A 19,471-nucleotide genomic window follows, 5' to 3' on the forward strand; every position below is an offset into this window, starting at 1 on the left:
TATGACAAAACCCACTGGGAAAAAAAAAATAAAGGAGAAATTGAAAAAAAAAAGTATCAATTTTTAAAAAATGCAGCTCATTCTGTTTAAAACATTTTTGCTTAGTTATTTTATTTATGGAATATAAATTTGTAAAATAGGTTATTAGAAAGCAATAATTAAAAGTTAACCAGATTTTATTGAAGATTTAAATTGTCTACTAGAAAAACCTAGTTCTAAACCATTCTTTCATAATTGATTTACCCTACTGTGACAGATATGTGTATACTATTCAGTTTTCTTGAAAAGATTTTTTTTTTATTTTGCCCTACCCTTCTGCCCTGCGTAGCTATCTAGCCCATAGCTTGAGTTTACCTCATACAATGAGCTAGCCAAACTTCACAGGGAAATAGAGTCTAAGAAATACTCTACAAGCATGAACTTGATATGATCACCTCAGAAGTAGCAGATCAGCAAATTGTAAGAATTGGGGGCTGTCTTCTAGACCTTTTTAAGATGAAAATTAATACCAGCTTCAATTGCGTACATTTGCAAGCAACAGAAACAACCTGAGATCCCATAGATGCCTCGCTTGAAATATGACTTGGATGGTTTGGGAAGATGACCTATTCAGGACATCCAGCATGTCCATTATAGGGTAAGCTTTGCTGTCACCTATCAGATCCAGGCAGATGATGCTTTCTTGACAATGGAGCCCCATACTTACCTGGTATATTCCAAAAGCTGTTACCATGTTTTCAGGTTATATGAATTTTCTTAATGCTGGTACTGATTAGTTGATAGTCTCCCCATATCTTTTATAACTGTAAATTAGGGAATTTGTTTTGATAATGCAAGGAAATATTTTTGTTCCAGTACATAAAAGAAAGGTGTTGTACATATAGCTGCGAATTTCCTTCCATTCAGTTCAGTTGAGTCGTTCAGTCATGTCAGACTCTTTACGATCCCGTGGACTGCAGCATGCCAGGCTTCCCTGTCCATCACCAACTCCCAGAGCTTACTCAAACTTATGTCCATCAAGTAGGTGATGCCATCCAACCATCTCATCTTCTGTCATCCCCTTCTACTCCCACCTTCAATTTTTCCCAGCAACAGGGTCTTTTCAAATGAGTCAGTTCTTCACATCAGGTGGCCAAATTATTGGAGTTTCAGCTTCAGCATCAGTCCTTCCAATGAACACCCAGGACTGATCTCCTTTAGGATGGACTGGTTGGATCTCCTTACTGTCCAAGAGACTCTCAAGAGTCTTCTCCAACACCACAGTTCAAAAGCAACAATTCTTCCGGGCTCAGCTTTCTTTATAGTCCAACTCTCACATCCATACATGACCACTGGAAAAACCATAGCTTTGACTAGACGGAACTTTGTTGGCAAAGTAATGTCTCTGCTTTTTAATATGCTGTCTAGGTTGGTCATAGCTTTCCTTCCAAGGAGCAAGCATCTTTAATTTCATGGCTGCAGTCACCATCTGCAGCCAATTTCCTTAGAATCCACTTTGAAATTCAACAACCCGGTTTGAACACAAGTTACAAAGTGTCATGTACCCGTGTTATGACAGCCTTCTTCTTGTTAGAATACCTAGTTCTTTCTATTCCCAAATTACTACAATGAGATATCAGTAGAGATAAGCCTAAATGCAGGCTTCAGCTTATCTAAGAACCAAACATATTTGAGGAACAACTTTGTCATTCTGTCATTTGTCACTTTGTCAATGATAATGTCATATTGTAATTTCCTCCTAAAATTCTATCGTTCTCCAATGGAATCTTGGGATTTCTATCACATTTGTAGACCAAATGAATAGTTAAAGTGGACTTAATCTCAGTGGAAATACATATATGACTAAGAGATTGAGGAAAGATAACTTGAATCAGTATTTGACTCCTAATTTTATTTTAATAGAATAATTTGATATCTGAGCTAAGATGTAGGCACAAAGTTTTATAACATATAATAGACTAGAATATAATTATAAAAGTTCCCAAATAGGAATAACCAAATAAATCATGATGTATTCTTATTATGAAATGTATGCTTTCATTAAAATGTTGTTTATCAAAAGATGAAAGACATTCAAAACAATATAAATGTCTTTAAAATAACATTATGCAAGAAAAAACAGGATACAAAGTTTTATATCATATGTGATAATATATGCATAGAAAAAAGGGGATTATCTCTATCAAATAATTATGATTTATTTTAACTTTACCTGGACTTGCTCTACATTTTCTTTTTCTATTTTTTTTTACTATAAATCACTTAATAAATTTTTTAATAAAAAATTTAGAAAAACAATTAATTCAGATCACATTAGATATTGATGAACAGAAATACACTCAAATTTTTATGTTTTAAATTATTTTATGGTGTTTTTGACAGGATGGCTTATATATATGAATAATATACTAAAAAATACTGGCTCATTTAATTGTAATAACAACCCTACTGAGGCAAGTTCTATTATCATTTCTGTTTGACATATGGGGAAGCTGAGGAACAGGACACCGAATTACTATGTATCTTATCTGAGTATATACATTATTTTGATGGAGCTGGAATTCTAGAATATGTGCTATTTTAGCTACTACATTATACTCCCATTTATAATGACTATATAAATTTTTTCTGCTTCTTAAAATGGATCGGTTGATTGTAATTTATTTCATATTAAAATGGGTTTTGCTCAAAAAACAAATCAGCATTTATAAAACCAACAAACTAAAACTAAAATTATTCTGTTACTTTTATTCTTGATATCCAAACCTAAAGTGCCATTTTACTTTAATATACTTGAGAATGGATGCCTCTCAAGAAGCACTTTCTCACAATGTATGGCCACGTCATTTGGCTTTAAAACGTTTACAATTCTATTTAATTTTTTTAGATTTCCTTAAAATGCTGTGTTCATCCTGCATTTTGTAGTATTTATGGTAGGAATTTCTTGTACATTGGCCTCATAAGCATTTTTTGATTAAAGATACACTTTTTAGAGAGACTGCTGAGTTGAGTTATTATTGAGATAAGTCCGTTGTTTATCACAGCTGGTTCAGTTAATCACTTAGCCTGGATAACCATGTGCTGAAATGTACCTCTTCTCTGCGCCTATTACTAAGCATTATTATTGGGAGAGGTTTGGGTTTGTCGCTTTGCAGCTGCCAGATATGCCTTGTTATATATTGCTTAAACATGAGTTTCCAAGAACATGAATAAACAGTGCTTTAGATAACAATAGCTATCACTCTCACAAAGACGTGTTCTGTAATTTAGCAAGTTTTCAACTGAAAATGTAAGGAAACTATTTTAAATAAGCCCCATACCAGAACAGATGTTCTCCTGCTTGGTTAACGGAAAGTTTACATAATTTAAGTGATGTAAAGTTTTCAATAAACATATTTCCATAAACACAGATTATTTTCACTCTCAACAGCAAATATTTATAATGTTTTGATATGTGCTGCAAATTCTGTGAGGTATTATAATGCCAAGATACAGTCCCTATTTTCAAAATTGTGTTTGGGACAGGATAAATCACAAAAAAATCAGATGACTGGAGAGCTGAATGAGGAGGCAGGAAAATAACTCATAGCTATTACAGGCAAACAGATAGTATAGGAATTTGGATTCTGACATTTTAGTTGAATCCTTTCTTAATAAGAGTATTATTCTTAATTTCACAAGTTCTGTGATTGCCTATTTATAAAATTAGACCAAATGTATATATAAAACATGTCATAATAAATAACAGTAATGGTAGATGTCATCACTGTATGAGGTGAAGAGCAAGAATCTGGATTTACTCTTTGGTTCACTGGGTACTGGTTAATTACTGTCTTTTTGAAGACTTACAATAAATACATATTTCATAAGGATGATAGGAAACAATTGCTTCAGGAAATCAAGAGCACTAATATGGAACAAAACCTCAAAGAAAAATTTCCCAATATGATATAACTTGAGCTGTACATAGGGAAACACTAGAAAATATACTGTTACTGAGAATGCAAAAAGTGCAATCCAGAAAAAGTCAAAATTGGAAGCAGACATAGAAAGGTTGAATCTTAGCCACTGAATATATAAACTTACTTGTATAGGAATGTGTTGTTGTTCAGTCACCCAGTGATATCTTACTCTTTGCGATTCCATGGACTGCAGCATGCCAGGTTTCCCTGGAAATGTGTTCAGAAATCAAATTTAAGACATAGCCAGAGTAATCTCACTATAAAGATTCTTGTAGGTTAATATACTTTCTTCCAGGTTCATCCATGTTGTTGCAAACTGCAGGGTTTCTTTCATTTTATGGCTGAATTACATTCCCATTTTTTTGGCTCGTGTAATATTTTTAATCCATTAATTCAGGATGAACTTGGGTTGTTTCCACTTCTCTATATTATGAATAATGAACATGGGAATGCAAATGTCTCTTTGAGATGCTGATTTCCTTCTTTCATATCCATTCCTAGAAATGAAATTAATGAATCATATGATTTTTTTTATTTTTAATTTTTTGAGGAAGCTTCCTCCTGTTTTCCATTATGGTTGTAGTAATTTACATTTGAACCAATTGTGTACAAGGATTCCTTTATATACCCTTGCCAACATTCGTTATCTCTTGTCTTTTTGTTAATACCTATCTTAAACTGCATGAAGTGATATCTCACTGTGGTTTTGATGTGCATTTCCCTGAGGATTAGGGGTGTTGAGCATCTTTGCAGGTATCAGGGAGTCTTTAATACATCTTCTTTTGAAAAATGTCTGTTCTGGTCCTTTGCTTATTTTTAATCAAGATACTCATTTTATCCTACTAAGTTACATGAGTTCTTTATATATTTTAGTTACTTCTCCTTATCATACATATGGTTTGCAAAAATTTTCTCCCATTTCATAGGTTGCTTTTCCCTTTTTTTTGGTTATTTTGTCTGCTCTCTAAATGTGTTTTAGTTAATGAATTGACTTAGAGGGCATTATAATAAGTAATAAGTGAAGTAAGTCAGGCACAGAAAGACAAATACTGCATGATATCACTTACATGTGGAATCTCTTTTTTTAAAAGCAAACAAATGGAGGGTAAAATAATAGTTACCATGGGCTGGGGAGTGGTGAGGAAAATAGGGAGATATTGGTCAGAGTGTACAAACTTTTACTTATAAGATGAATAAGTTCTGAGTATCTAATGTACAGCATGATGATGGCACTTAATATATTTGTATATTTGAAATTTCTAAGAGAGCAGAATTTAAGCATTCTCAAAAGAAGATAACTTAATGAAGTGATGGATGTGGTAATCATTTCACATTGTATACATATATCAAATCATCATACTGTATACTTAAAATATACAATCTTACTTGTCAATTATACTTCAATTTAAAAAAGTTAACATAAAAAAGAAAATAATACCATATACCAATAAAATAAGAAGTCATTAAGTTCTTTGAACAGAAGGATAAAGTGTATAAAACAGTATTTGAGAAGTACAAAATATGTGAAAAAATCAAAATCCATGTGGAAATACTTAAGCGAAAACAAGTGAGAAGGATGTACTTTCAAAAGTCACTCATTCAAGAGACTGAGAAGAAACAACTCAAATATGGAGGGAATCCTTCATAACAGTTATTTATTTATGTATTCTAAAATTTTATTTTACATTGGAGTATAGGCTTCCCAGGTGGCTAGTGGTAAAGAACCCACCTGCCAATGCATTAGATGAAAGAGACGTGGGTTCAATCCCTGGGTCAGGAAGATCCCCTGGAGGAGGAAATAACAACCCAGGCAGTATTCTTGCCTGGAGAATCCCATGGACAGAGGAGCCATGCAGGCTACAGTCCAAAGGGTCACAAAGAATAGGACACAACAGAAGTGACTTAATATGCATCTTTGATTAACAATGTTGTATTAATTTAAGGGTTACAGCAAAGTGATTCAGTTTATACATATACATGTATCTATTCTTTTCCAAATTCTTTTCACATTTAGGTTATTTCAGAGTATTGAACAGACTTCCCTGTGCTATATAATAGGTCTTTGTTGATTATTCATCTTAAATATAGCAGCATGTACATGTCAATCTCAAACCCACAATTAGAGACATATTTTTCCTAAATATGGCTAAAAAATTAAAAGTTAGGATAATGTGAAATACTAGCAAAATAATATAAAATACAAGCAAAATATAATACAAAATACAGGCAAGATGAAAGGGGAAATATCAAAGGTACAGACTACCAAAAACTCTGGTAATTCACTACAAATATTAAAACTGCTTTAAATTCAATAAATTTAATGACATTCTAAATTTAATAAGTGCTCACCAAATTAGGGAGAGCAAAAAGAAATGAAAATAATGAATAAAGATCTTGATTAAGGAGGAAAGATGAAAAAACCAAGATGAGACAAAGTCATATAATGTAAGATTCTAAAAAAATAAGAGGAAAAAACAATAATCAAGAGATTTAGAAATAAAAGTTACTGAAATGAACATTTATAGATCTAATTATAGATCTAAGTTTTATTCAACCAAAGTCCCATCCATTCCCCTCTATAATGTTTGTGTCTACTTTTATGCTATGCTAGATTTTAGTAGTTGTAATAAGGACAATTTAGTCCATGAAGCCTAAAATATTTCCCCGCTAACATTTTAAAGAAAAAGTTTGCAATCACTGATGTATACCAGAGCATATCTGATAAATAGTAGCTGCTTATCATCATTATTACTTTATTTTTATTTGAAGCAGTTTTCAATTGTGCCCAGCTCACTTGAAAATGGAAAATACACAGCAGCATCATAAATAAAAAAGGAACAGATACTTCAGCAAAAATCATAAACAAGTGCAAAGTTTTACAACAATTTAGACATTTACTATTTCACATGCCACAATAAATGCAAAAGTTCATCTTAGTGCAAGATTTTTAAAAGCAGTTTGAGAGTAGGTAATAAGAAATTCTTGTCCTTTCAACATAGAAACGTCAGTTTCTAAAATCTACATTAAAATTTAAAGAATAAGAAACATGAATATTTACTCCCTGAAAAATTTTTTAAAATGGAAGAAAACAAAGTTGATGGGAGCTTTTTGTTACATAGAGTATTATAAACACATAAAATGTTTTACTGAGATTTTTAATAAAAATAAATATTATATATCTCATTTATTCATTCACCCATTTATTCCTCCCCTAACAAATATTTATTGAGCATCTACTTTGTCTAAATACAATGCTAATTATATAATGACAAACAAAGAATATACTGTGCCTGCCTTCTTGGAACTTACAATCATTCTATCAAAGGAGAAATGACATCAAATATCATACCAAGTGACATGAAGAAATATAATGCATTGAGTATAAAACATTGAGTATATAAATCATTGGGAATAGCTAGTCTTCTGAAATTGAGTTAAAGGAGTAGTAAGTGAGGCGCAGCATAAAAAAAACTGGAGGTCCTAGCCAGTGCAATAAGGGAAATAAAAGTTCATCTGGAAGTTTTTAAAACTATCATTATTTGCCAAAGACATGATTGTGAATATAGAAATAAAGTCTGCAGACACTATTAAAATTAATAAATTAGTAACAGTTTGCCAGGAGCATGTTTGGTAAACAAAAATCCATTCTATTTCTCTATGCCAGTAGCAATAGAAAATATAATTTAACATGGGAGCCATTTCTGATAGCATAATAAATTAGATAACCAGAAAAGATTCAATAAACAGTATGTGAGATTTCTACTTGGAAAACTAAAATGAACTGAATAAGAGAAATTAAGGAATTAATTATGGAAGAATAGACCACAAGCATGATCATAAACTGTCAATTCTGTCCAAGCTGATCTATAAGATTTATTTGAAATCACAATCAAAATATCAAGAATGGTTTTTGGGAAGGCAACTGATAAGTTGATCTCAAACTTACATGGCATGCAAAGTTTAGAAAAGAGCCAAATTAATTCTGAAGCAAAAAGAGAACAGTAGGACTTCATGACCAGATAAGAAGATTTACTAATACTATGGTAAATAAGAAGGTGATGTGTTGGCCCCCAAATAGTTTAACAGGCCTATAGAACAGAGTGGAAACTAGAGTCATACCCCATTGTATGATTTATGATGAACTTTATGCTGAAAAAATATGGGAGAAGGGTGGGATTTTCAACAGAACTTGTTGAATCAATTGAATTCTCACATGGAAAAAATTTGTTGTGAACCTCACTATAAACAGAAATATCTCAGGTGATTTATAAATCTAAATGTATGGGGTTAAATCAACAATATTTAAAATATATATATATATATACACACAGAATATCTTTATTACCTTGTCATAGCCATTTCCTAAACAGGGTATCAAAAGCAGTAATAACAAGGAGAAGAATTGATAAATTGGATCACAAGAAATGAAGAACTTTTGTTTATCAAAAAATCCACTGGAAAGTGTGAAAAGGCAAGCCACAGAGCAGATATTTGTCCAAAATACACTTGATAAAGGAGTTTTTTTTTTCACAGAATATGTTTAAAAGTTCTATGTACCAATAAAAAAGCTTTGTGTACCAATTTTTTAAAGGATCAATATAACTGAACAGACAATTTTCAAAGAATAGCCAAAGAAACCCACAAATGACTGGTAAACATATTATAAAAGATGCTCAACTTCCCTAGTCCTCATCAGGGAAATGAATACTGCTATAATTCCATGCAGAAGGCCAAGATATAAAAGATAGGTAATAATAATTAATTGCTGGCAAAGATGTAAAGCATATGGATTGAACTTGAGTCAATGAACTTCAGTTTTCTCATTACTATTTTTTCCCACCAGTTTAGGAATTTTGTACCTAATTTCTATTATCTTAGTGATGACTCTTGAAAGTTTTTCATTTTACAAGTTAACTTTTTACATGGAACGGGCGAGGTCAGAGAAGAGCAAAGACACTCCTGTATAAAAGTAAGATAAGGGAAATCATCCTGCAAACCAAATTTTATGAGCTACAGCAATTACTATTCTTATGCATAATTTATTTGTTGATTGATTTACTTCCTGTCTTCCCTCTGCTGGAGCTGACATTCCACAAGAATGGAGATTTTTATCTATGTTGTTCAGTAGAAGAGTGACTGACATTGAATGAGTCAATATACCATTACACTTAAGTTACTATAGTTCATTTTAGCACTATTGCAATCTAGTTACTCTCTCCCTGAAGTTTTGGATTTCTGATGGTGACAGCAGTTTCTTTGGGTGTATTAGTTACTCAGTTGTGTCCGACTCTTTGTGACCCCATGGACTCAAGCCCGCCAGGCTCCTCTGTCCTTGGGATTTCCCAGGCAAGAATATGCACATACATATATATGCATATATTTTTGTGTGTGTATATAATTACATTGAGCTTTCCTAGTGGCTCAGATGGTAAAGAATCTGCCTGCATTGTGGAAGACCTGGGTTTGATCCCTGGGTCAGAAAAATCCCTTGGAGAAGGGAATGGCTACCCACTCCAGTATTTTTTCCTGCAGAATTCCATGGACAGAGAAGCCTGGTGGGCCACAGTCCATGGGGTCACAAAGAGTCAGACATGACTAAGCGACTGAGTACACAACATGCAGGCTTATTGTAACATTTAAAAATTCCCCAGAATTTTGCCCATTACTGTAGTTATTAATAGTACACATAGACTATATATGTTAAAATGTGATAGTTCACTATTCAGTGACAATTTCACATAAAAATTAACACTTTCCTCTTTTTGGAACCTTGAAAGTGAAAAGTAGTTGTTCAGTCGTGTCTGACTCTTTGAGACCCCATGGACTGCAGCCTGACAAGCTCCTCTGTCCATGTGATTCTCCAGGAAAGAATACTGGAGTGGGGAGGCATTCCCTTCTCCAAGGGATCTTCCCAACCCAGGGACTGAACCTGGGTCTCCTCATTACAGGCAGATTCTTTACTGTCTAGCTACCAGGGAAGCCCTCGAAACCATGAACATTGCATATATACATAGGAGTAATCAAGAGATATCTCTAAGACTATATAATGTATTTCTGCTGAAATCACAAAAATCAAGAAAGGACATTGCTATTTATTATGTAATTCCTTCCATCTGAAAAATTCCAGATGTGGCAAATCTACCTCCCCAACTTTACAGCTCCACTCTGTGAGGTACTTATGAAGTGAGGTTAAATATAATACTTAGTAAGAATATGGGAAAGAGAATTTGTATCACATGTCAAGAAAAAAGTTTTTCAGGATATATCTCTTTAAATAGATCTGTCCTTTCCCCCAAAGTTTTCATTTCAGTGTCAGTCCCTTAACTCCACATCTATCTCCATTTTTTCCCCCTTGGGATCACCATTATTAACTCACAATCTTTAGTTTTAACAAAGCTCCAAAGGCCAGGGATTACCTCCTGCTATCTCTCCTAGAATCAGTCCAAGGACCATCTATTTTATTTGAGTATATATTTGATGAATCTCATTGCCTGCCACCATCTGTATAATTCCAAAGAGTTTATTGAAACAGTCTCTCAAGAAAAAAACAGTTCTTAGTAAAGGGAATGAGGATGAAAGAATGGAGAAACCTCAAGCTACTAAGAAAATAAAACTTTCTCCACATTGTTAAACCAGAACTAAGAATGTCTAAAATCACCCTGTATCCCCCCATCTCCCAATGTTTCCATAAACTGGAGACATTCAACTCCATTTTAATTACCATAGTGAAAACCCTAAGATCTAAGCAAAGGAGGCAATGTAGCACTCCTGCCATTCAATTTATGTGACCAAGAATGGAAGTTTGAATAGCAAGCGTCAGTGCCCATTAATTTCAGAACCTGCCAGAAACCATGTTTTTAGAGAACCCCACCTACTATGTAGCCAAGTTATGAAAGAAATGAGACAAACTTTACTACTGGCTATTGCTGAAGCCTGCTATATCTAAAAGGTGTGAACATTCAGTAAATTCAGTTCTCAATTAATTTAATTCAGTTAGTTTTCTTTGTTATATTCCAGTCACTTTTCTAATTGATTCACTTTGACTCTCATTTCTCAGATCAAGGCTATAAGGTAATGATACTATCTCCATTTTCAGAGAAGGACACTGATGGTGATAGAGGTCAAATGAAAACAAATGCAATTCCAGAAACTACAAGAAGCTTTTTCAGCATTGTGGTGTGTAGTGTTGTCCAGGAAGCCTAGACACATGATTTGTGACTAGGGGGTGATCCTGCACGAGCAGACACAATTCTCTGGCGATAAATCTGGGAGGCTTCTGACCTGCACCACCCCAACTGCTTTTAACTTCCTCCTAAGATGCCATCTATGCATAAATAAAATGTCGACTAGTCCAGAGATTTGAAATAAACAATCTTAAAAGGCCACCCACTGAACCATTAAGAGAGAAACGAGGCAAGAGAGCAGGCTGCCTCTGCTCCCCATGATCTTGGCACTTCTTATTTATGCCTCAGTTGACCAGATAATGCTAGATTGAGTGGATAAAGGATATTTGGTTTCTCAACTCATTAAAAAAAAAAAAAAAAAACAAGCAAACACTCCCAATATATATTAAACCATAACAAATATACAAATTCATTGTAAGTGATATAATTGACCCATTGGTCATCTAAATAATCTAATTGTGTTGATAATAACAGCAACTGGCCTAAGCCTTTAAAATGTATTATCTCATTTAACGACAGTAACTAAATATGTTCCATTACAGCACTTATTTTACAGATAAAGATTTTGAGGCATTAACACGTTAACTAGCTCACCTAATTTCCCACAGAGGGGAATCTCTTTTTATGGTTTGTTTTCCCCAAATTTGTGATATTATGTGATACAATTATTTTAGTGATTCAGTAGAACCTATATTTGCTAAATAATAATTAATGTCTGAATTTTTTAGACTATCATGTATTTTGAGTATATCATTATTCACAGAATTCAAAATGTTATCTATATAAAGTAGCCATATTTTAGCACATATTTAAAATAACAGATTCTTTGAGGATGCCTGCTCAGTTGTGTCTGACTCTTTGGGACTCCACTGAGTGTAGCCCACCAGGCTCCTCCGTCCATGGAATTTTCTAAGCAAGAATACAGGAGTGGTTTACCATGTCCTCCTGCCAGGGGATCTTCACAACCCAGACACTGAATTTGTGTCTCCTGGACCTCTTGAATTAGCAGGTGGATTCTTTACCACTGAGCCATCAGGGAAGCCTTTATATAACTCAGTGGTAAAGAATCCTCTTGCCAATGCTGGAGATGCAGGAGATGCAGGTTCTATCCCTGGGTCAGAAAGATGCCCTGGAAAAGGAAATGGCAACCCATTCCACTATTCTTGCCTAGGAAATCCCATTAGAGAGAGGAGCCTGATGGACTACATACAGTTCATGGGGTCGCAAAGGAGTTGGTCACAACTTAGTGACCACACATACTCTTTGAACACTGGCTCTGATAGTAAGTCAAAGGATATGTTAGAATAGTCAATGTTAATATTAGAATAACACACTGTTTGGACTATGTAGTAAGTGATATGACATCTGACCTGATCTATTTGGATTCACAAATGATCTAAAGCATCTAGCCTTGACAATATCAGGTTTCCAAGGCCTACTGTTTATCTCCTTCTCTCTTCTTACAGAATATTAGATTATGCCATAGTTAGGTGTTCAATATCTTTTCCTCTGCTAGTAGGGCAGCATTCCCTGAGTGTACACCCTATAGTTTGTTTGTTTGTTTGTTTGTTTTGCTTTTTTAATGATTTATAAAATAGGCTAATTAATGTTTCTTTCTTTTGGATCCTTGATACATACAGGTGGGTGTCCAAAACAAACACATGACTGAAAATTCAGTCTGACCTGGTTTGACATTGTTTGCTGCAATTAAAGCATAAGTAAGAAATTTAAAATTATTTTACATACATCCATTTTCCTGATATCTGCATATAAATTACAGTTATTTTAATTTTCAGAACTCTTATTCAGTTTCATTCATATTCTTTTCCTTTTTTAAAGGTTTTAACAAGCCCCTAATATCATCCCAGAAAATTGTAAACAAGTTAAAGTGTCTCTTCAGCTTCATCCTTATCACAGATTCAGAGTCCTACAAACTCATACTAACTTACAGGAGTCCACATTCACTTCCATGCAACAAGGGACTGCCATTGTCTCAGATATCAATTACCTCCTATTCTAGGACTAGTAAATAGATTTCAGTGTGAATATATACTCATAGTAACACATAAACACCATTTAAGACTAAGAATTTTTAATTGAGAATGTCCCAGTACTCAAAGTCGTCCAGTTTTTTTCACATGCCCTCTCTCATACACACACAAACGAACACACATCAATTCAAATAAACACACAAACTAGTACCACACCTATGATAGCTCTCTGGAAACAGTCAATGCCAAGCAATTCCACTGAAACTCCATGATCAGGTTATATATTCAAAATAGGCTAAAGGAAGAGCATCCTGACAAAGAGTTTTTCTTTCAACTATCCAAACAGCTAAATCATTAATATATATTAAACATATTCTGGTCACTACACATCACATTAGGAGGACTGAAGAAAAAACCCCAGTATTGAAGTCTCAGGGCATATCCTCCAGGAGTCAAAATTAAAGAGTAAATATAAATAAATGAAAGATTAAACCTACAAAATGAGTTTAAACTGCATTATTTGGATAAACACATATGTGATTTCAGAAGCAGAAGATATTAAGAAGAGGTGGCAAGAATGCACAGAACTATATAAAAAATATCTTCATGACTCAGATAACCATGATGGTGTGATCACTCAGCTAGAGCCAGACATCCTGGAATGTGAAGTCAAGTGGGCCTTAGGAAGCATCATGAAGAACAAAGTTAGTGGAGGCAATGGAATTCCAGTTGAGCTATTTAAAATCCTAAAAGATGATGCTCTGAAAGTGCTGCACTCAATATGCCAGAAAATTTGGAAAACTCAACAATGCCCACAGGACTGGGAAAGGTCAGTTTTCATTCCAATCCCAAAGAAAGGCAATGCCAAAAAATGTTCAAACTACTGCACAATTGCACTCATTTCACACACTAGGAAAGTAATGCTCAGAAGTCTCCCAGCCAGGCTTCAGCAATATGTGAACCATGAACTTCCAGATGTTCAAGCTGGTTTTAGGAAAGGCAGAGGAACCAGAGATCAAATTGCTGACATCTGCTGAATCATCGAAAAAGCAAGAGAGTTCCAGAAATACATCTATTTCTGCTTTATTGAATGTGCCAAAGTCGTTGTGTGAATCACAACAAACTGTGGAAAATTCTGAAAGAGATGGGAATGACAGACCACCTGACCTGCCTCCTGAGAAATTTGTATGCAGGTCAAGAAGCAACAGTTAGAACTGGACATGGAACAACAGACTGGTTCCAAATCAGGAAAGGAGAATGTCAAGGTTTTATATTGTCACCCTGCTTATTTAACTCATATGCAGAGTACATCATGAGAGATGCTGGGCTGGATGAAGCACAAGCTGGAATCAAGATTGCCAGGAGATATATCAATAACCTCAGATATGCAGATGACACCATCCTTATGGCAGAAAGTGAAGAAGAACTAAAGAGCCTCTTGATGAAAGTGAAAGAGGAAAGTGGAAAAGTTGGCTTAAAACTCAACATTCAGAAAACTAAGATCATGGCATCTGGTCCCATTGCTTCACGGCAAATAGATGGGGAAACAGCGGAAACAGTGGCTGACTTTATTTTGGGGGGCTCCAAAATCACTGGAGATAGTGACTGCAGCCATGAAATTAAAATATGGTTGCTCCTTGGAAGAAAAGTTATGACCAACCTAGACAGCATGTTAAAAAGTAGAGACATTACTTTGTCAACAAGGTCCATCTAATCAAATCTGTGGTTTTTCCAGTAGTCATATGTGGATGTGAGAGTTGGACTATAAAGAACACTGAGTGCAGAAGAATTGATGCTTTTGAACTGTGGTGTTGGAGAAAACTCTTGAGAGTCCCTTGGACTGCAAGGAGACCCAACCAGTCCATCCTAAAGGAGATCAGTCCCGAATATTCATTGGAAGGACTAATGCTGAGGCTGAAACTCCAAATCTTTGGTCACCTGATGCGAAGAACTGACTCATTGGAAAAGACTCTGATGTTGGAAAAGATTGAAGGCAGGAGGAAAAGGGGAAGACAGAGGATGAGATGGTTGGATGGCATCACCAGCTTGATAGATATGAATTTGAATAAGTTCTGGGAGTTGGTGATGGACAGGGAGGCCTGGCGTGCTGCAGTCCATGGGGTGGCAAAGAGTTGGATGTGACTGACCTGGACTGAATACGTGATTTTATTGTTCTGAACTGAGCTCATTCTAACGCTATTTTCAGAACAAGATGAACTCGCCCATTCATGGAAATGTCATCACTATCAGTGTAAACTTAATTTTGTTGATAATTTAATTTTTCTGGATCAATACTTAGTATTTCAGTGTTTTTCTTCCTGTCCCTTCTTGACTTCTCTTCTGGTGACACCTAGATGTGTGGATTAGTGGAGTAGTTTATACATCATCCCTGCATTTTGGGATCAAGCTTCAATTTCATAGACAGTAGAAAATCCCATAGAAATGGAAACTCACTGGTTTCCATTCAGATAGCTCAACCTTCTTGATCTATGACACTTGCAAGAATTGTGGTTGTTATTATCTGTGTTCAACACAAGATCTCCAGATAGAAGATCTGCTTACTCTGAGACCTTATTCAAATTGTGTCTCTTGCAGTCTACTAGCCTCTCAGCCCTTTGGGGCCAGTGATCCCTTTGTTGTTCTCCACACCATCTCAGATTACAAGGATGCAGTGATAAGGGAGGGCTATAGCGGAGGCCTGGCGTGTTGCGATTCTTGGGGTCGCGAAGAGTCGGACACGACTGAGCGATTGAACTGAACTGAATAGAGGTGCGATCTCTCAGAAGGGCTATCTCTAATCCTCTTCTGAATTCAATTCTATTGTTGTTTTGGGCACTTTTCCAATTACCCTGGTCAAAGAATTCCCAGCAGATAGAAGGGCCAACTTTGTTTTAAAATTCTCAAAACTACCTAGGGTTTCTATTCTCAGCTTTCCAGTTATCCATCTCACATGTAACAAAAAAGGAGTTGGCCTTAAAACCATCTTGTCTCTAAAATTCTTCAGCCTCCTCTTCTAGCATGGGAAAGAATTTGACTGGGGTTGGAAACCATCTTAAATTAGATCTCAAATATATCTCTAAAATTAGCATTAGTACAATAAGTTCTCTGCTTTAGATATCCATGCTCTGACTTTATATTCTACTCCAAGATCTTTCGAATCTCAAAGAACTATTTTTAATTTCAGTGCACTGAGTTTGGTTTCAAGCTAATACTTGCCCTTTGAGTTTTTAAGAGTGCCTTTGTGAATTTGTACTGATTTCTATTTCCTAGACTGTATCCACCCTCTCCCTAAATCAATAAAAGGCACTGATCCAATGAACAGAGAGACTTGGGGCAGCATTAATAATTTTGGAAAGAGAAAACACCTTCTAAAATCCCAAGTTTTACTCAGCTACAATAGTATTATATTGACGGCTACAATTTGTCAATCCATATATAAAACTTTTTAATTATCTCTATCTATCTACAATACTTGTTACAAAAACCAACTCAAGATGCTTGCTTAAAATGGAAAAGTGATATGTAAAAATACACAGAGCAAAAAAGAAAAAAAAAACACAAAGAAAACATGATTTAAATGTCAGGTTAACAAGTCATCTATAAGTAAATACAATGAAAATTATTTGTACATCATAAAATTGGTTCATCCACATTATTGCCAGGATAAGTATCAACAATCTCAGATATGTAGATGATACAACCCTAGTGTTAGAAAGTGAGGAGGAACTAAAGAGCCTCTTGGTGAAGGTGCAAGGAGAGTGAAAAAGGTGGCTTAAAACTCGACATTCAGAAAACTAAGATCAAGGCATCCAGTCCCAACACTTCATGGCAAACACATGGGGAAGTTTGGAAACAGTGGCAGATTTTATTTTACAGGTTGCCAAAATCACTACAGATGGTGACTGCAGCCATGAGATTAAAAGGCACTTGGTTCCTTGGAAGAAAGGTTTTTGGAAGACAAAGTTGTTGGAAATATTTTTTGGAAGAAAAGCTTTGACGAATCTAGACAGTGTATTAAAAAGCAGAGACATCGCTTTGCTAATATCACAAAGGTCCATACAGTCAAAGCTATGGTTTTCCCAGCAGTCATGTACATATGTGAGTGTTGGACCATAAAGAAGGCGGAGTGCTGAAGAATTGATGCTTTGGAGGTATGGTTCTGGAAAAGACTCTTGAGAGTCCTCTGGATATCAAGGAGATCAAACCAGTCAATTGAAAAAGAAATCAACCCTGAATATTCATTGGAAGGGCTGATGCTGATGCTGAATCTCCAATATTTTGGCCACCTGATGTGAAGGGCTGACTCATTTGAAAGGACCCTGAAGCTGGAAAAGACAGAGGAGGAGAAGAAGGAAGCAAGAGAGGATGAGATGGTTGGATCGCATCATCAACCCAATGGATGTGAATGTGAGCAAATTCTAGGAAATGGTGAAGGACAGGGAAGCCTGGCGTATTGCAGTCCATGGAGTTGCAAAGAGTCAGACACAACTTAGCAATGAAAAAACAACAGTATTGTACTTTAGTCTTGATATGCAGAAACATGAATATATTGATTTAGCCTTTCCCTTCTCCAGGGGATCGTCCCAGCCCTGGGATTGAACTCAGGTCTCCCGCATTGCAGGCAGATTCTTTCCCAGCTGAGTCACAAGGGAAGCCTGATTTAAAAGAAGAAAAACTAAAATCATGTGGATTTATTCAGCCATTTAGTCAATAAATAGATATTGAATGCCTGTGTAACAAAAAATACAAGAAACAGTTTATAAAAATAGCTAAACATAAAATATTCTATTTTAATTCATATTAGCAGGGTTCAATTCAGTTCAGTCACTCAGTCATGGACAACTCTTTGCGACCACATGGACTGCAGCACGCCAGGCCTCCCTGTCCATCACCAACTCCCGGAGTCCACCCAAACCCAAGTCCATTGTGTCAGTTTACTGTGATCCACACAGTCAAAGGCTTTGGCATAGTCAATAAAGCAGAAATAGATGTTTTTCTGGATATTTCTTGCTTTTTCAATGATCCAGTGGATGCCGGCAATTTGAACTCTAGTTCCTCTGCCTTTTCTAAAACCAGCTTGAACATCTGGAAGTTCACGGTTCACACATTGCTGAAGCCTGGCTTGGAGAATTTTGAGCATTTCTTTACTAGCGTGTGAGATGAGTGCAATTGTGCAGTAGTTTGAGCATTCTTTGGGATTGCCTTTCTTTGGGATTGGAATGAAAACTGACTTTTTGCAGTCCTGTGGCCACTGCTGAGTTTTCCAAATTTGCTGACATATTGAGTGCAGCACGTTCACAGCATCATCTTTCAGGATTTGAAATAGCTCAACTGGAATTCCATCGCCTCCACTAGCTTTGTTCGTAGTGATGCTTCCTAAGGTCCACCTGACTTCACAGTCCAGGATGTCCGGCTCTAGGTGAGTGTGAGTGATCACACCTTCGTGATTATCTGGGTCGTGAAGATCTTTTTTATACAGTTCTGTGTATTCTTGCCACCTCTTCTTAATTTCTTCTGCTTCTGTTAGGTTCATACCATTTCTGTCCTTCATTGAGCCCATCTTTGCATGAATTGTTCCCTTGGTATCTCTAATTTTCTTTAAGAGAACTCTAGTCTTTCCCATTCTATTGTTTACCTCTATTTCTTTACACTGATCCCTGAGGAAGGCTTTCTTATCTCTCCTTGCTATTCTTTGGAACTCTGCATTCAAACGGGTATATCTTTCCTTTTCTCCTTTGCTTTTCGCTTCTCTTGTTTTCACAGCTATCTGTAAGGCCTCCTCAGACAGCCATTTGCCTTTTTGCATTTCTTTTCCATGGGGATGGTCTTGCTCCCTGTCTCCTGTACAATGTCATGAACCTCCATCCATAGTTCATCAGGCACTCTATCAGATCTAGTCCCTTAAATCTATTTCTCACTTCCACTGTAGGGTACTTTGATATAATCAAAATGCTAATAATATATTTATAGAAAATGCTTTCTAAACCCACAGTAAACTCTTTGAAATATTTTAATTTTTATTTTATCAGGGTTTTTAAAGCGGACTAATTTTTTTTTCCTCAATTAGAATTTCAAGAAATTCAGTCATTAGAAGTTGCACAGTTTCTGGTAGCTGTAAGTTGGAGCTGATATTTAAAGGGTCACATATCGATGTAAAATCCTAAAAACATGTGTGTGGCTGTTCATTCATCAGGAGGGTGCAGCACTGAAATAGTATCTATTTCAGGAAGAGACTGGCAGCCAGGTGAATGTTCCTTGCAGGCCCCAGCTACAAGGGAGTGCAGCTGGACCAGGTAGACAGAGACTGCTAGAATCCTTGGGAATCCATCCCTGT

This window comes from Cervus canadensis, chromosome 17 (genome assembly GCF_019320065.1).
Source record: "Cervus canadensis isolate Bull #8, Minnesota chromosome 17, ASM1932006v1, whole genome shotgun sequence".
Lineage (NCBI taxonomy): Eukaryota > Metazoa > Chordata > Mammalia > Artiodactyla > Cervidae > Cervus > Cervus canadensis.